Genomic DNA, 14,725 nt, shown 5'->3' with positions numbered 1-14,725 from the left:
TTGGCCCATAGGTGGCGCTATAATGACCACATTTACTAAATTGCTCATAACTCCTAGACAGTTTGTCCTAGAGTCTCAATTTTAGCATCACTGTGATCCCTGGATCCAGACGGACAAAATGGCTATCTCCAAATCCCGATCCGAGCAAAAAAAATTTCTATGGGCAATTTAGTGAAAAACCTACTTTTGCGAACTAGTCCTAGGTTTTTGGCCCAATCGGAACCAGACCAGTCTAGCACAGTTCTCTGGACTCTCTAGATCAATAATTATTGAAAAGAAGTTGAACTTTTGCATTGGCCTGGCTGTAACAGGGTCATTTAGGAAAGGGGTGGGACCAAAAAACACTCAAAAGCCTATACAACCTAAGGGAAAACCCCAAACTTCACAAAAATCGATGAGCAGATGTGTCAGAACATGGTGAAGAAGCATGCCAAGTTTCGTGAAGATCGGACCATAGGTGGCGCTATAACTGTCCAAAACGTCTCCTCTTATTAGGGGTTCAAGCATGAAATGCTGAAACCCTATTGTAATTGTGCTGATTTTTATTATTATTATTATTATTATTATTCCGCCCTAAAACGCATCGTGCAGCCCAAACCGTAAGAGCTGGAACCTTGAAACTTGGCCAAATGGTAGTCCTCAATTTGGGGAGAACCTATCAAAATATGACCCCGATTGGCCCATAGGTGGCGCTATAATGACCACATTTACTAAATTGCTCATAACTCCTAGACAGTTTGTCCTAGAGTCTCAATTTTAGCATCACTGTGATCCCTGGATCCAGACGGACAAAATGGCTATCTCCAAATCCCGATCCGAGCAAAAAAAATTTCTATGGGCAATTTAGTGAAAAACCTACTTTTGCGAACTAGTCCTAGGTTTTTGGCCCAATCGGAACCAGACCAGTCTAGCACAGTTCTCTGGACTCTCTAGATCAATAATTATTGAAAAGAAGTTGAACTTTTGCATTGGCCTGGCTGTAACAGGGTCATTTAGGAAAGGGGTGGGACCAAAAAACACTCAAAAGCCTATACAACCTAAGGGAAAACCCCAAACTTCACAAAAATCGATGAGCAGATGTGTCAGAACATGGTGAAGAAGCATGCCAAGTTTCGTGAAGATCGGACCATAGGTGGCGCTATAACTGTCCAAAACGTCTCCTCTTATTAGGGGTTCAAGCATGAAATGCTGAAACCCTATTGTAATTGTGCTGATTTTTATTATTATTATTATTATTATTATTCCGCCCTAAAACGCATCGTGCAGCCCAAACCGTAAGAGCTGGAACCTTGAAACTTGGCCAAATGGTAGTCCTCAATTTGGGGAGAACCTATCAAAATATGACCCCGATTGGCCCATAGGTGGCGCTATAATGACCACATTTACTAAATTGCTCATAACTCCTAGACAGTTTGTCCTAGAGTCTCAATTTTAGCATCACTGTGATCCCTGGATCCAGACGGACAAAATGGCTATCTCCAAATCCCGATCCGAGCAAAAAAAATTTCTATGGGCAATTTAGTGAAAAACCTACTTTTGCGAACTAGTCCTAGGTTTTTGGCCCAATCGGAACCAGACCAGTCTAGCACAGTTCTCTGGACTCTCTAGATCAATAATTATTGAAAAGAAGTTGAACTTTTGCATTGGCCTGGCTGTAACAGGGTCATTTAGGAAAGGGGTGGGACCAAAAAACACTCAAAAGCCTATACAACCTAAGGGAAAACCCCAAACTTCACAAAAATCGATGAGCAGATGTGTCAGAACATGGTGAAGAAGCATGCCAAGTTTCGTGAAGATCGGACCATAGGTGGCGCTATAACTGTCCAAAACGTCTCCTCTTATTAGGGGTTCAAGCATGAAATGCTGAAACCCTATTGTAATTGTGCTGATTTTTATTATTATTATTATTATTATTATTCCGCCCTAAAACGCATCGTGCAGCCCAAACCGTAAGAGCTGGAACCTTGAAACTTGGCCAAATGGTAGTCCTCAATTTGGGGAGAACCTATCAAAATATGACCCCGATTGGCCCATAGGTGGCGCTATAATGACCACATTTACTAAATTGCTCATAACTCCTAGACAGTTTGTCCTAGAGTCTCAATTTTAGCATCACTGTGATCCCTGGATCCAGACGGACAAAATGGCTATCTCCAAATTGCTCTACGAGCAAAAAAAAAAATTTCTATGGGCAATTTAGTGAAAAACCTACTTTTGCGAACTAGTCCTAGGTTTTTGGCCCAATCGGAACCAGACCAGTCTAGCACAGTTCTCTGGACTCTCTAGATCAATAATTATTGAAAAGAAGTTGAACTTTTGCATTGGCCTGGCTGTAACAGGGTCATTTAGGAAAGGGGTGGGACCAAAAAACACTCAAAAGCCTATACAACCTAAGGGAAAACCCCAAACTTCACAAAAATCGATGAGCAGATGTGTCAGAACATGGTGAAGAAGCATGCCAAGTTTCGTGAAGATCGGACCATAGGTGGCGCTATAACTGTCCAAAACGTCTCCTCTTATTAGGGGTTCAAGCATGAAATGCTGAAACCCTATTGTAATTGTGCTGATTTTTATTATTATTATTATTATTATTATTCCGCCCTAAAACGCATCGTGCAGCCCAAACCGTAAGAGCTGGAACCTTGAAACTTGGCCAAATGGTAGTCCTCAATTTGGGGAGAACCTATCAAAATATGACCCCGATTGGCCCATAGGTGGCGCTATAATGACCACATTTACTAAATTGCTCATAACTCCTAGACAGTTTGTCCTAGAGTCTCAATTTTAGCATCACTGTGATCCCTGGATCCAGACGGACAAAATGGCTATCTCCAAATCCCGATCCGAGCAAAAAAAATTTCTATGGGCAATTTAGTGAAAAACCTACTTTTGCGAACTAGTCCTAGGTTTTTGGCCCAATCGGAACCAGACCAGTCTAGCACAGTTCTCTGGACTCTCTAGATCAATAATTATTGAAAAGAAGTTGAACTTTTGCATTGGCCTGGCTGTAACAGGGTCATTTAGGAAAGGGGTGGGACCAAAAAACACTCAAAAGCCTATACAACCTAAGGGAAAACCCCAAACTTCACAAAAATCGATGAGCAGATGTGTCAGAACATGGTGAAGAAGCATGCCAAGTTTCGTGAAGATCGGACCATAGGTGGCGCTATAACTGTCCAAAACGTCTCCTCTTATTAGGGGTTCAAGCATGAAATGCTGAAACCCTATTGTAATTGTGCTGATTTTTATTATTATTATTATTATTATTATTCCGCCCTAAAACGCATCGTGCAGCCCAAACCGTAAGAGCTGGAACCTTGAAACTTGGCCAAATGGTAGTCCTCAATTTGGGGAGAACCTATCAAAATATGACCCCGATTGGCCCATAGGTGGCGCTATAATGACCACATTTACTAAATTGCTCATAACTCCTAGACAGTTTGTCCTAGAGTCTCAATTTTAGCATCACTGTGATCCCTGGATCCAGACGGACAAAATGGCTATCTCCAAATCCCGATCCGAGCAAAAAAAATTTCTATGGGCAATTTAGTGAAAAACCTACTTTTGCGAACTAGTCCTAGGTTTTTGGCCCAATCGGAACCAGACCAGTCTAGCACAGTTCTCTGGACTCTCTAGATCAATAATTATTGAAAAGAAGTTGAACTTTTGCATTGGCCTGGCTGTAACAGGGTCATTTAGGAAAGGGGTGGGACCAAAAAACACTCAAAAGCCTATACAACCTAAGGGAAAACCCCAAACTTCACAAAAATCGATGAGCAGATGTGTCAGAACATGGTGAAGAAGCATGCCAAGTTTCGTGAAGATCGGACCATAGGTGGCGCTATAACTGTCCAAAACGTCTCCTCTTATTAGGGGTTCAAGCATGAAATGCTGAAACCCTATTGTAATTGTGCTGATTTTTATTATTATTATTATTATTATTATTCCGCCCTAAAACGCATCGTGCAGCCCAAACCGTAAGAGCTGGAACCTTGAAACTTGGCCAAATGGTAGTCCTCAATTTGGGGAGAACCTATCAAAATATGACCCCGATTGGCCCATAGGTGGCGCTATAATGACCACATTTACTAAATTGCTCATAACTCCTAGACAGTTTGTCCTAGAGTCTCAATTTTAGCATCACTGTGATCCCTGGATCCAGACGGACAAAATGGCTATCTCCAAATCCCGATCCGAGCAAAAAAAATTTCTATGGGCAATTTAGTGAAAAACCTACTTTTGCGAACTAGTCCTAGGTTTTTGGCCCAATCGGAACCAGACCAGTCTAGCACAGTTCTCTGGACTCTCTAGATCAATAATTATTGAAAAGAAGTTGAACTTTTGCATTGGCCTGGCTGTAACAGGGTCATTTAGGAAAGGGGTGGGACCAAAAAACACTCAAAAGCCTATACAACCTAAGGGAAAACCCCAAACTTCACAAAAATCGATGAGCAGATGTGTCAGAACATGGTGAAGAAGCATGCCAAGTTTCGTGAAGATCGGACCATAGGTGGCGCTATAACTGTCCAAAACGTCTCCTCTTATTAGGGGTTCAAGCATGAAATGCTGAAACCCTATTGTAATTGTGCTGATTTTTATTATTATTATTATTATTATTATTCCGCCCTAAAACGCATCGTGCAGCCCAAACCGTAAGAGCTGGAACCTTGAAACTTGGCCAAATGGTAGTCCTCAATTTGGGGAGAACCTATCAAAATATGACCCCGATTGGCCCATAGGTGGCGCTATAATGACCACATTTACTAAATTGCTCATAACTCCTAGACAGTTTGTCCTAGAGTCTCAATTTTAGCATCACTGTGATCCCTGGATCCAGACGGACAAAATGGCTATCTCCAAATCCCGATCCGAGCAAAAAAAATTTCTATGGGCAATTTAGTGAAAAACCTACTTTTGCGAACTAGTCCTAGGTTTTTGGCCCAATCGGAACCAGACCAGTCTAGCACAGTTCTCTGGACTCTCTAGATCAATAATTATTGAAAAGAAGTTGAACTTTTGCATTGGCCTGGCTGTAACAGGGTCATTTAGGAAAGGGGTGGGACCAAAAAACACTCAAAAGCCTATACAACCTAAGGGAAAACCCCAAACTTCACAAAAATCGATGAGCAGATGTGTCAGAACATGGTGAAGAAGCATGCCAAGTTTCGTGAAGATCGGACCATAGGTGGCGCTATAACTGTCCAAAACGTCTCCTCTTATTAGGGGTTCAAGCATGAAATGCTGAAACCCTATTGTAATTGTGCTGATTTTTATTATTATTATTATTATTATTATTCCGCCCTAAAACGCATCGTGCAGCCCAAACCGTAAGAGCTGGAACCTTGAAACTTGGCCAAATGGTAGTCCTCAATTTGGGGAGAACCTATCAAAATATGACCCCGATTGGCCCATAGGTGGCGCTATAATGACCACATTTACTAAATTGCTCATAACTCCTAGACAGTTTGTCCTAGAGTCTCAATTTTAGCATCACTGTGATCCCTGGATCCAGACGGACAAAATGGCTATCTCCAAATCCCGATCCGAGCAAAAAAAATTTCTATGGGCAATTTAGTGAAAAACCTACTTTTGCGAACTAGTCCTAGGTTTTTGGCCCAATCGGAACCAGACCAGTCTAGCACAGTTCTCTGGACTCTCTAGATCAATAATTATTGAAAAGAAGTTGAACTTTTGCATTGGCCTGGCTGTAACAGGGTCATTTAGGAAAGGGGTGGGACCAAAAAACACTCAAAAGCCTATACAACCTAAGGGAAAACCCCAAACTTCACAAAAATCGATGAGCAGATGTGTCAGAACATGGTGAAGAAGCATGCCAAGTTTCGTGAAGATCGGACCATAGGTGGCGCTATAACTGTCCAAAACGTCTCCTCTTATTAGGGGTTCAAGCATGAAATGCTGAAACCCTATTGTAATTGTGCTGATTTTTATTATTATTATTATTATTATTATTCCGCCCTAAAACGCATCGTGCAGCCCAAACCGTAAGAGCTGGAACCTTGAAACTTGGCCAAATGGTAGTCCTCAATTTGGGGAGAACCTATCAAAATATGACCCCGATTGGCCCATAGGTGGCGCTATAATGACCACATTTACTAAATTGCTCATAACTCCTAGACAGTTTGTCCTAGAGTCTCAATTTTAGCATCACTGTGATCCCTGGATCCAGACGGACAAAATGGCTATCTCCAAATCCCGATCCGAGCAAAAAAAATTTCTATGGGCAATTTAGTGAAAAACCTACTTTTGCGAACTAGTCCTAGGTTTTTGGCCCAATCGGAACCAGACCAGTCTAGCACAGTTCTCTGGACTCTCTAGATCAATAATTATTGAAAAGAAGTTGAACTTTTGCATTGGCCTGGCTGTAACAGGGTCATTTAGGAAAGGGGTGGGACCAAAAAACACTCAAAAGCCTATACAACCTAAGGGAAAACCCCAAACTTCACAAAAATCGATGAGCAGATGTGTCAGAACATGGTGAAGAAGCATGCCAAGTTTCGTGAAGATCGGACCATAGGTGGCGCTATAACTGTCCAAAACGTCTCCTCTTATTAGGGGTTCAAGCATGAAATGCTGAAACCCTATTGTAATTGTGCTGATTTTTATTATTATTATTATTATTATTATTCCGCCCTAAAACGCATCGTGCAGCCCAAACCGTAAGAGCTGGAACCTTGAAACTTGGCCAAATGGTAGTCCTCAATTTGGGGAGAACCTATCAAAATATGACCCCGATTGGCCCATAGGTGGCGCTATAATGACCACATTTACTAAATTGCTCATAACTCCTAGACAGTTTGTCCTAGAGTCTCAATTTTAGCATCACTGTGATCCCTGGATCCAGACGGACAAAATGGCTATCTCCAAATTGCCCTACGAGCAAAAAAAAAATTTCTATGGGCAATTTAGTGAAAAACCTACTTTTGCGAACTAGTCCTAGGTTTTTGGCCCAATCGGAACCAGACCAGTCTAGCACAGTTCTCTGGACTCTCTAGATCAATAATTATTGAAAAGAAGTTGAACTTTTGCATTGGCCTGGCTGTAACAGGGTCATTTAGGAAAGGGGTGGGACCAAAAAACACTCAAAAGCCTATACAACCTAAGGGAAAACCCCAAACTTCACAAAAATCGATGAGCAGATGTGTCAGAACATGGTGAAGAAGCATGCCAAGTTTCGTGAAGATCGGACCATAGGTGGCGCTATAACTGTCCAAAACGTCTCCTCTTATTAGGGGTTCAAGCATGAAATGCTGAAACCCTATTGTAATTGTGCTGATTTTTATTATTATTATTATTATTATTATTCCGCCCTAAAACGCATCGTGCAGCCCAAACCGTAAGAGCTGGAACCTTGAAACTTGGCCAAATGGTAGTCCTCAATTTGGGGAGAACCTATCAAAATATGACCCCGATTGGCCCATAGGTGGCGCTATAATGACCACATTTACTAAATTGCTCATAACTCCTAGACAGTTTGTCCTAGAGTCTCAATTTTAGCATCACTGTGATCCCTGGATCCAGACGGACAAAATGGCTATCTCCAAATTGCTCTACGAGCAAAAAAAAAAATTTCTATGGGCAATTTAGTGAAAAACCTACTTTTGCGAACTAGTCCTAGGTTTTTGGCCCAATCGGAACCAGACCAGTCTAGCACAGTTCTCTGGACTCTCTAGATCAATAATTATTGAAAAGAAGTTGAACTTTTGCATTGGCCTGGCTGTAACAGGGTCATTTAGGAAAGGGGTGGGACCAAAAAACACTCAAAAGCCTATACAACCTAAGGGAAAACCCCAAACTTCACAAAAATCGATGAGCAGATGTGTCAGAACATGGTGAAGAAGCATGCCAAGTTTCGTGAAGATCGGACCATAGGTGGCGCTATAACTGTCCAAAACGTCTCCTCTTATTAGGGGTTCAAGCATGAAATGCTGAAACCCTATTGTAATTGTGCTGATTTTTATTATTATTATTATTATTATTATTCCGCCCTAAAACGCATCGTGCAGCCCAAACCGTAAGAGCTGGAACCTTGAAACTTGGCCAAATGGTAGTCCTCAATTTGGGGAGAACCTATCAAAATATGACCCCGATTGGCCCATAGGTGGCGCTATAATGACCACATTTACTAAATTGCTCATAACTCCTAGACAGTTTGTCCTAGAGTCTCAATTTTAGCATCACTGTGATCCCTGGATCCAGACGGACAAAATGGCTATCTCCAAATCCCGATCCGAGCAAAAAAAATTTCTATGGGCAATTTAGTGAAAAACCTACTTTTGCGAACTAGTCCTAGGTTTTTGGCCCAATCGGAACCAGACCAGTCTAGCACAGTTCTCTGGACTCTCTAGATCAATAATTATTGAAAAGAAGTTGAACTTTTGCATTGGCCTGGCTGTAACAGGGTCATTTAGGAAAGGGGTGGGACCAAAAAACACTCAAAAGCCTATACAACCTAAGGGAAAACCCCAAACTTCACAAAAATCGATGAGCAGATGTGTCAGAACATGGTGAAGAAGCATGCCAAGTTTCGTGAAGATCGGACCATAGGTGGCGCTATAACTGTCCAAAACGTCTCCTCTTATTAGGGGTTCAAGCATGAAATGCTGAAACCCTATTGTAATTGTGCTGATTTTTATTATTATTATTATTATTATTATTCCGCCCTAAAACGCATCGTGCAGCCCAAACCGTAAGAGCTGGAACCTTGAAACTTGGCCAAATGGTAGTCCTCAATTTGGGGAGAACCTATCAAAATATGACCCCGATTGGCCCATAGGTGGCGCTATAATGACCACATTTACTAAATTGCTCATAACTCCTAGACAGTTTGTCCTAGAGTCTCAATTTTAGCATCACTGTGATCCCTGGATCCAGACGGACAAAATGGCTATCTCCAAATTGCTCTACGAGCAAAAAAAAAAATTTCTATGGGCAATTTAGTGAAAAACCTACTTTTGCGAACTAGTCCTAGGTTTTTGGCCCAATCGGAACCAGACCAGTCTAGCACAGTTCTCTGGACTCTCTAGATCAATAATTATTGAAAAGAAGTTGAACTTTTGCATTGGCCTGGCTGTAACAGGGTCATTTAGGAAAGGGGTGGGACCAAAAAACACTCAAAAGCCTATACAACCTAAGGGAAAACCCCAAACTTCACAAAAATCGATGAGCAGATGTGTCAGAACATGGTGAAGAAGCATGCCAAGTTTCGTGAAGATCGGACCATAGGTGGCGCTATAACTGTCCAAAACGTCTCCTCTTATTAGGGGTTCAAGCATGAAATGCTGAAACCCTATTGTAATTGTGCTGATTTTTATTATTATTATTATTATTATTATTCCGCCCTAAAACGCATCGTGCAGCCCAAACCGTAAGAGCTGGAACCTTGAAACTTGGCCAAATGGTAGTCCTCAATTTGGGGAGAACCTATCAAAATATGACCCCGATTGGCCCATAGGTGGCGCTATAATGACCACATTTACTAAATTGCTCATAACTCCTAGACAGTTTGTCCTAGAGTCTCAATTTTAGCATCACTGTGATCCCTGGATCCAGACGGACAAAATGGCTATCTCCAAATTGCTCTACGAGCAAAAAAAAAAATTTCTATGGGCAATTTAGTGAAAAACCTACTTTTGCGAACTAGTCCTAGGTTTTTGGCCCAATCGGAACCAGACCAGTCTAGCACAGTTCTCTGGACTCTCTAGATCAATAATTATTGAAAAGAAGTTGAACTTTTGCATTGGCCTGGCTGTAACAGGGTCATTTAGGAAAGGGGTGGGACCAAAAAACACTCAAAAGCCTATACAACCTAAGGGAAAACCCCAAACTTCACAAAAATCGATGAGCAGATGTGTCAGAACATGGTGAAGAAGCATGCCAAGTTTCGTGAAGATCGGACCATAGGTGGCGCTATAACTGTCCAAAACGTCTCCTCTTATTAGGGGTTCAAGCATGAAATGCTGAAACCCTATTGTAATTGTGCTGATTTTTATTATTATTATTATTATTATTATTCCGCCCTAAAACGCATCGTGCAGCCCAAACCGTAAGAGCTGGAACCTTGAAACTTGGCCAAATGGTAGTCCTCAATTTGGGGAGAACCTATCAAAATATGACCCCGATTGGCCCATAGGTGGCGCTATAATGACCACATTTACTAAATTGCTCATAACTCCTAGACAGTTTGTCCTAGAGTCTCAATTTTAGCATCACTGTGATCCCTGGATCCAGACGGACAAAATGGCTATCTCCAAATCCCGATCCGAGCAAAAAAAATTTCTATGGGCAATTTAGTGAAAAACCTACTTTTGCGAACTAGTCCTAGGTTTTTGGCCCAATCGGAACCAGACCAGTCTAGCACAGTTCTCTGGACTCTCTAGATCAATAATTATTGAAAAGAAGTTGAACTTTTGCATTGGCCTGGCTGTAACAGGGTCATTTAGGAAAGGGGTGGGACCAAAAAACACTCAAAAGCCTATACAACCTAAGGGAAAACCCCAAACTTCACAAAAATCGATGAGCAGATGTGTCAGAACATGGTGAAGAAGCATGCCAAGTTTCGTGAAGATCGGACCATAGGTGGCGCTATAACTGTCCAAAACGTCTCCTCTTATTAGGGGTTCAAGCATGAAATGCTGAAACCCTATTGTAATTGTGCTGATTTTTATTATTATTATTATTATTATTATTCCGCCCTAAAACGCATCGTGCAGCCCAAACCGTAAGAGCTGGAACCTTGAAACTTGGCCAAATGGTAGTCCTCAATTTGGGGAGAACCTATCAAAATATGACCCCGATTGGCCCATAGGTGGCGCTATAATGACCACATTTACTAAATTGCTCATAACTCCTAGACAGTTTGTCCTAGAGTCTCAATTTTAGCATCACTGTGATCCCTGGATCCAGACGGACAAAATGGCTATCTCCAAATTGCTCTACGAGCAAAAAAAAAATTTCTATGGGCAATTTAGTGAAAAACCTACTTTTGCGAACTAGTCCTAGGTTTTTGGCCCAATCGGAACCAGACCAGTCTAGCACAGTTCTCTGGACTCTCTAGATCAATAATTATTGAAAAGAAGTTGAACTTTTGCATTGGCCTGGCTGTAACAGGGTCATTTAGGAAAGGGGTGGGACCAAAAAACACTCAAAAGCCTATACAACCTAAGGGAAAACCCCAAACTTCACAAAAATCGATGAGCAGATGTGTCAGAACATGGTGAAGAAGCATGCCAAGTTTCGTGAAGATCGGACCATAGGTGGCGCTATAACTGTCCAAAACGTCTCCTCTTATTAGGGGTTCAAGCATGAAATGCTGAAACCCTATTGTAATTGTGCTGATTTTTATTATTATTATTATTATTATTATTCCGCCCTAAAACGCATCGTGCAGCCCAAACCGTAAGAGCTGGAACCTTGAAACTTGGCCAAATGGTAGTCCTCAATTTGGGGAGAACCTATCAAAATATGACCCCGATTGGCCCATAGGTGGCGCTATAATGACCACATTTACTAAATTGCTCATAACTCCTAGACAGTTTGTCCTAGAGTCTCAATTTTAGCATCACTGTGATCCCTGGATCCAGACGGACAAAATGGCTATCTCCAAATCCCGATCCGAGCAAAAAAAATTTCTATGGGCAATTTAGTGAAAAACCTACTTTTGCGAACTAGTCCTAGGTTTTTGGCCCAATCGGAACCAGACCAGTCTAGCACAGTTCTCTGGACTCTCTAGATCAATAATTATTGAAAAGAAGTTGAACTTTTGCATTGGCCTGGCTGTAACAGGGTCATTTAGGAAAGGGGTGGGACCAAAAAACACTCAAAAGCCTATACAACCTAAGGGAAAACCCCAAACTTCACAAAAATCGATGAGCAGATGTGTCAGAACATGGTGAAGAAGCATGCCAAGTTTCGTGAAGATCGGACCATAGGTGGCGCTATAACTGTCCAAAACGTCTCCTCTTATTAGGGGTTCAAGCATGAAATGCTGAAACCCTATTGTAATTGTGCTGATTTTTATTATTATTATTATTATTATTATTCCGCCCTAAAACGCATCGTGCAGCCCAAACCGTAAGAGCTGGAACCTTGAAACTTGGCCAAATGGTAGTCCTCAATTTGGGGAGAACCTATCAAAATATGACCCCGATTGGCCCATAGGTGGCGCTATAATGACCACATTTACTAAATTGCTCATAACTCCTAGACAGTTTGTCCTAGAGTCTCAATTTTAGCATCACTGTGATCCCTGGATCCAGACGGACAAAATGGCTATCTCCAAATTGCCCTACGAGCAAAAAAAAAATTTCTATGGGCAATTTAGTGAAAAACCTACTTTTGCGAACTAGTCCTAGGTTTTTGGCCCAATCGGAACCAGACCAGTCTAGCACAGTTCTCTGGACTCTCTAGATCAATAATTATTGAAAAGAAGTTGAACTTTTGCATTGGCCTGGCTGTAACAGGGTCATTTAGGAAAGGGGTGGGACCAAAAAACACTCAAAAGCCTATACAACCTAAGGGAAAACCCCAAACTTCACAAAAATCGATGAGCAGATGTGTCAGAACATGGTGAAGAAGCATGCCAAGTTTCGTGAAGATCGGACCATAGGTGGCGCTATAACTGTCCAAAACGTCTCCTCTTATTAGGGGTTCAAGCATGAAATGCTGAAACCCTATTGTAATTGTGCTGATTTTTATTAGGGGTTCAAGCACGAAGTGCTGAAACCCTATTGTAATTGTGCTGATTTTTATTATTATTATTATTATTATTATTATTATTCCGCCGTAAAACGCATTGTGCAGCCCAAACCGTAAGGGCTAGAGCTTTGAAACTTTGCCATATGGTAGTACAAAAATCGAGGAGAGGTTATCAAATTATGACCCCGATTGGCCCATAGGTGGCGCTATAGCAACCAAAAGCGCGAAACTGCTCATAACTCCTAGACCGTAAGTCCTAGACTCAAGTGTCTTATATCATTGGAAAGCTGGACGCCTGACGAACAAAACGTATATCACCGATTTTATTTCCGCCATGATAGATTTTCCGCCATTTTGAATTTTGTCGAAAATCTACTTTTGCGAACTAGTCCCTGGTTTTTCGCCCGATCGGAACCAAACCAGTGCAGAATTGTTCTCTGGAGTCTGAAGATCAATAATTATCGAAAAAAAGTTGAAATTTCGATTCACGGTCGCTAGGGGGTGCAAAATTAACGTTGTGGGAGGAGCCTATTTTACTAAAATGGCTATAACTCCAGAAGTAAAAGAGGTATTTTAACCAAACTTGGTACACATGTGTAAGAGGTCAATCTGAGGTCACGGTAAAAAAATCGCGGCGATTGGCCACATGGTGGCGCTATAACATGAAAAAAACATAAAACAGGCTATAACCACCTGACCGTTAGTCCGATTGACTTGAAAATTGGTATGCAGTGTCTTGGTCCAAGGTGCCATGTATGTCTATGAGGACATTGGCGTATCTCAAAAAACATGGCCGCCATCGGCCAATGAAGTTTGAGCACCGATTAGACAAGGTTAACGGAGGCCGATCGGAACGAAACTCGATGGGCATGTTCGTCTCATGGCCCTAGAGGTCTGTAAGAATTTTGAAAGAAATCGGCCACTAGTTGGCGCTAACGAGTTTTATGGCTCTGTAATCACGTGGTGTTACACTCATCCACACAATATGCATATCATTTGATAGATCTGCTCATGCTGAACAACTTTGCCTCAAGAACCATTGCTGTCAATCAAACCGTTCATTAAATATTCACGAATATGTCTAAAACCTACTTTTGCGAACTAGTCCTAGGTTTTTCGCCCGATCGGAACCAGACCAGTCTAGGACAATTCTCTGGACTCTCTAGATCAATAATTATCAAAAAAAAGTTGAACTTTTGCATTTGTATGGCTGTAATAGGGTCATTTATAAAATGGGTGTGGCAAAATACACTCAAAAGCCTATAAATCCTAAATGAAAACTCAGAACTTCACAAAAATTGGTCAGCCTATGTGTCATAACATCATTAACAAGCATGCAAAATTTTATGGAGATCGGACGATAGGTGGCGCTATAACTGTTAAAAAGCTTTAAAACCATATATTTCCTATGGTATGTTGCCTGTATTGGCTGTAAATGGTCTTTTCCATCTCTGATCATATAATTTTCATATCATAATGTTCAAAACTAGTGCAATACAATTCTCTGGACTCACTAGATCAATAATTGTCAGAAAAAGTTGAACTACTTCATTTGGATAGCTATAATAGGTTCACTTCAAAATGTAGCCTTTACCAAGTGTCCCCGAAAGCCTATATCTCTTTAATGAATGACTCAGACCTTCTTAAAAACAAGTCAGAACATGTGAAATATCACTCTGAACATGCATGAAAATTTTCAGACAGATCAGACAAAATGTGCCTCTATAACAGTTAAAAAGGTGAAAATGATATGATTATAATGGCATGTTAAGCCAATAAGTGGTATTTTACTGCCCCCTGCTGTTCAAAATAGTCATTTTGTCATATTGTTCTATAATTTATATTTAGACTTTATAAAATCACTATTTTAACATTTACAATTACATTTAGTCAAAATCCATCTGTTAAAGTATTAGTATTGACAGTTTGATCACATCATACATTTCAAATGTCTGCATCTACAACATAATGTGTGTGTGTAGTCTTAGGTTTCTGAATAAATTCTGAATCA

This window comes from Squalius cephalus (genome assembly GCF_949319135.1).
Source record: "Squalius cephalus genome assembly, chromosome: 5".
NCBI lineage: Eukaryota > Metazoa > Chordata > Actinopteri > Cypriniformes > Leuciscidae > Squalius > Squalius cephalus.
This window is presented reverse-complemented; position numbering follows the sequence as displayed.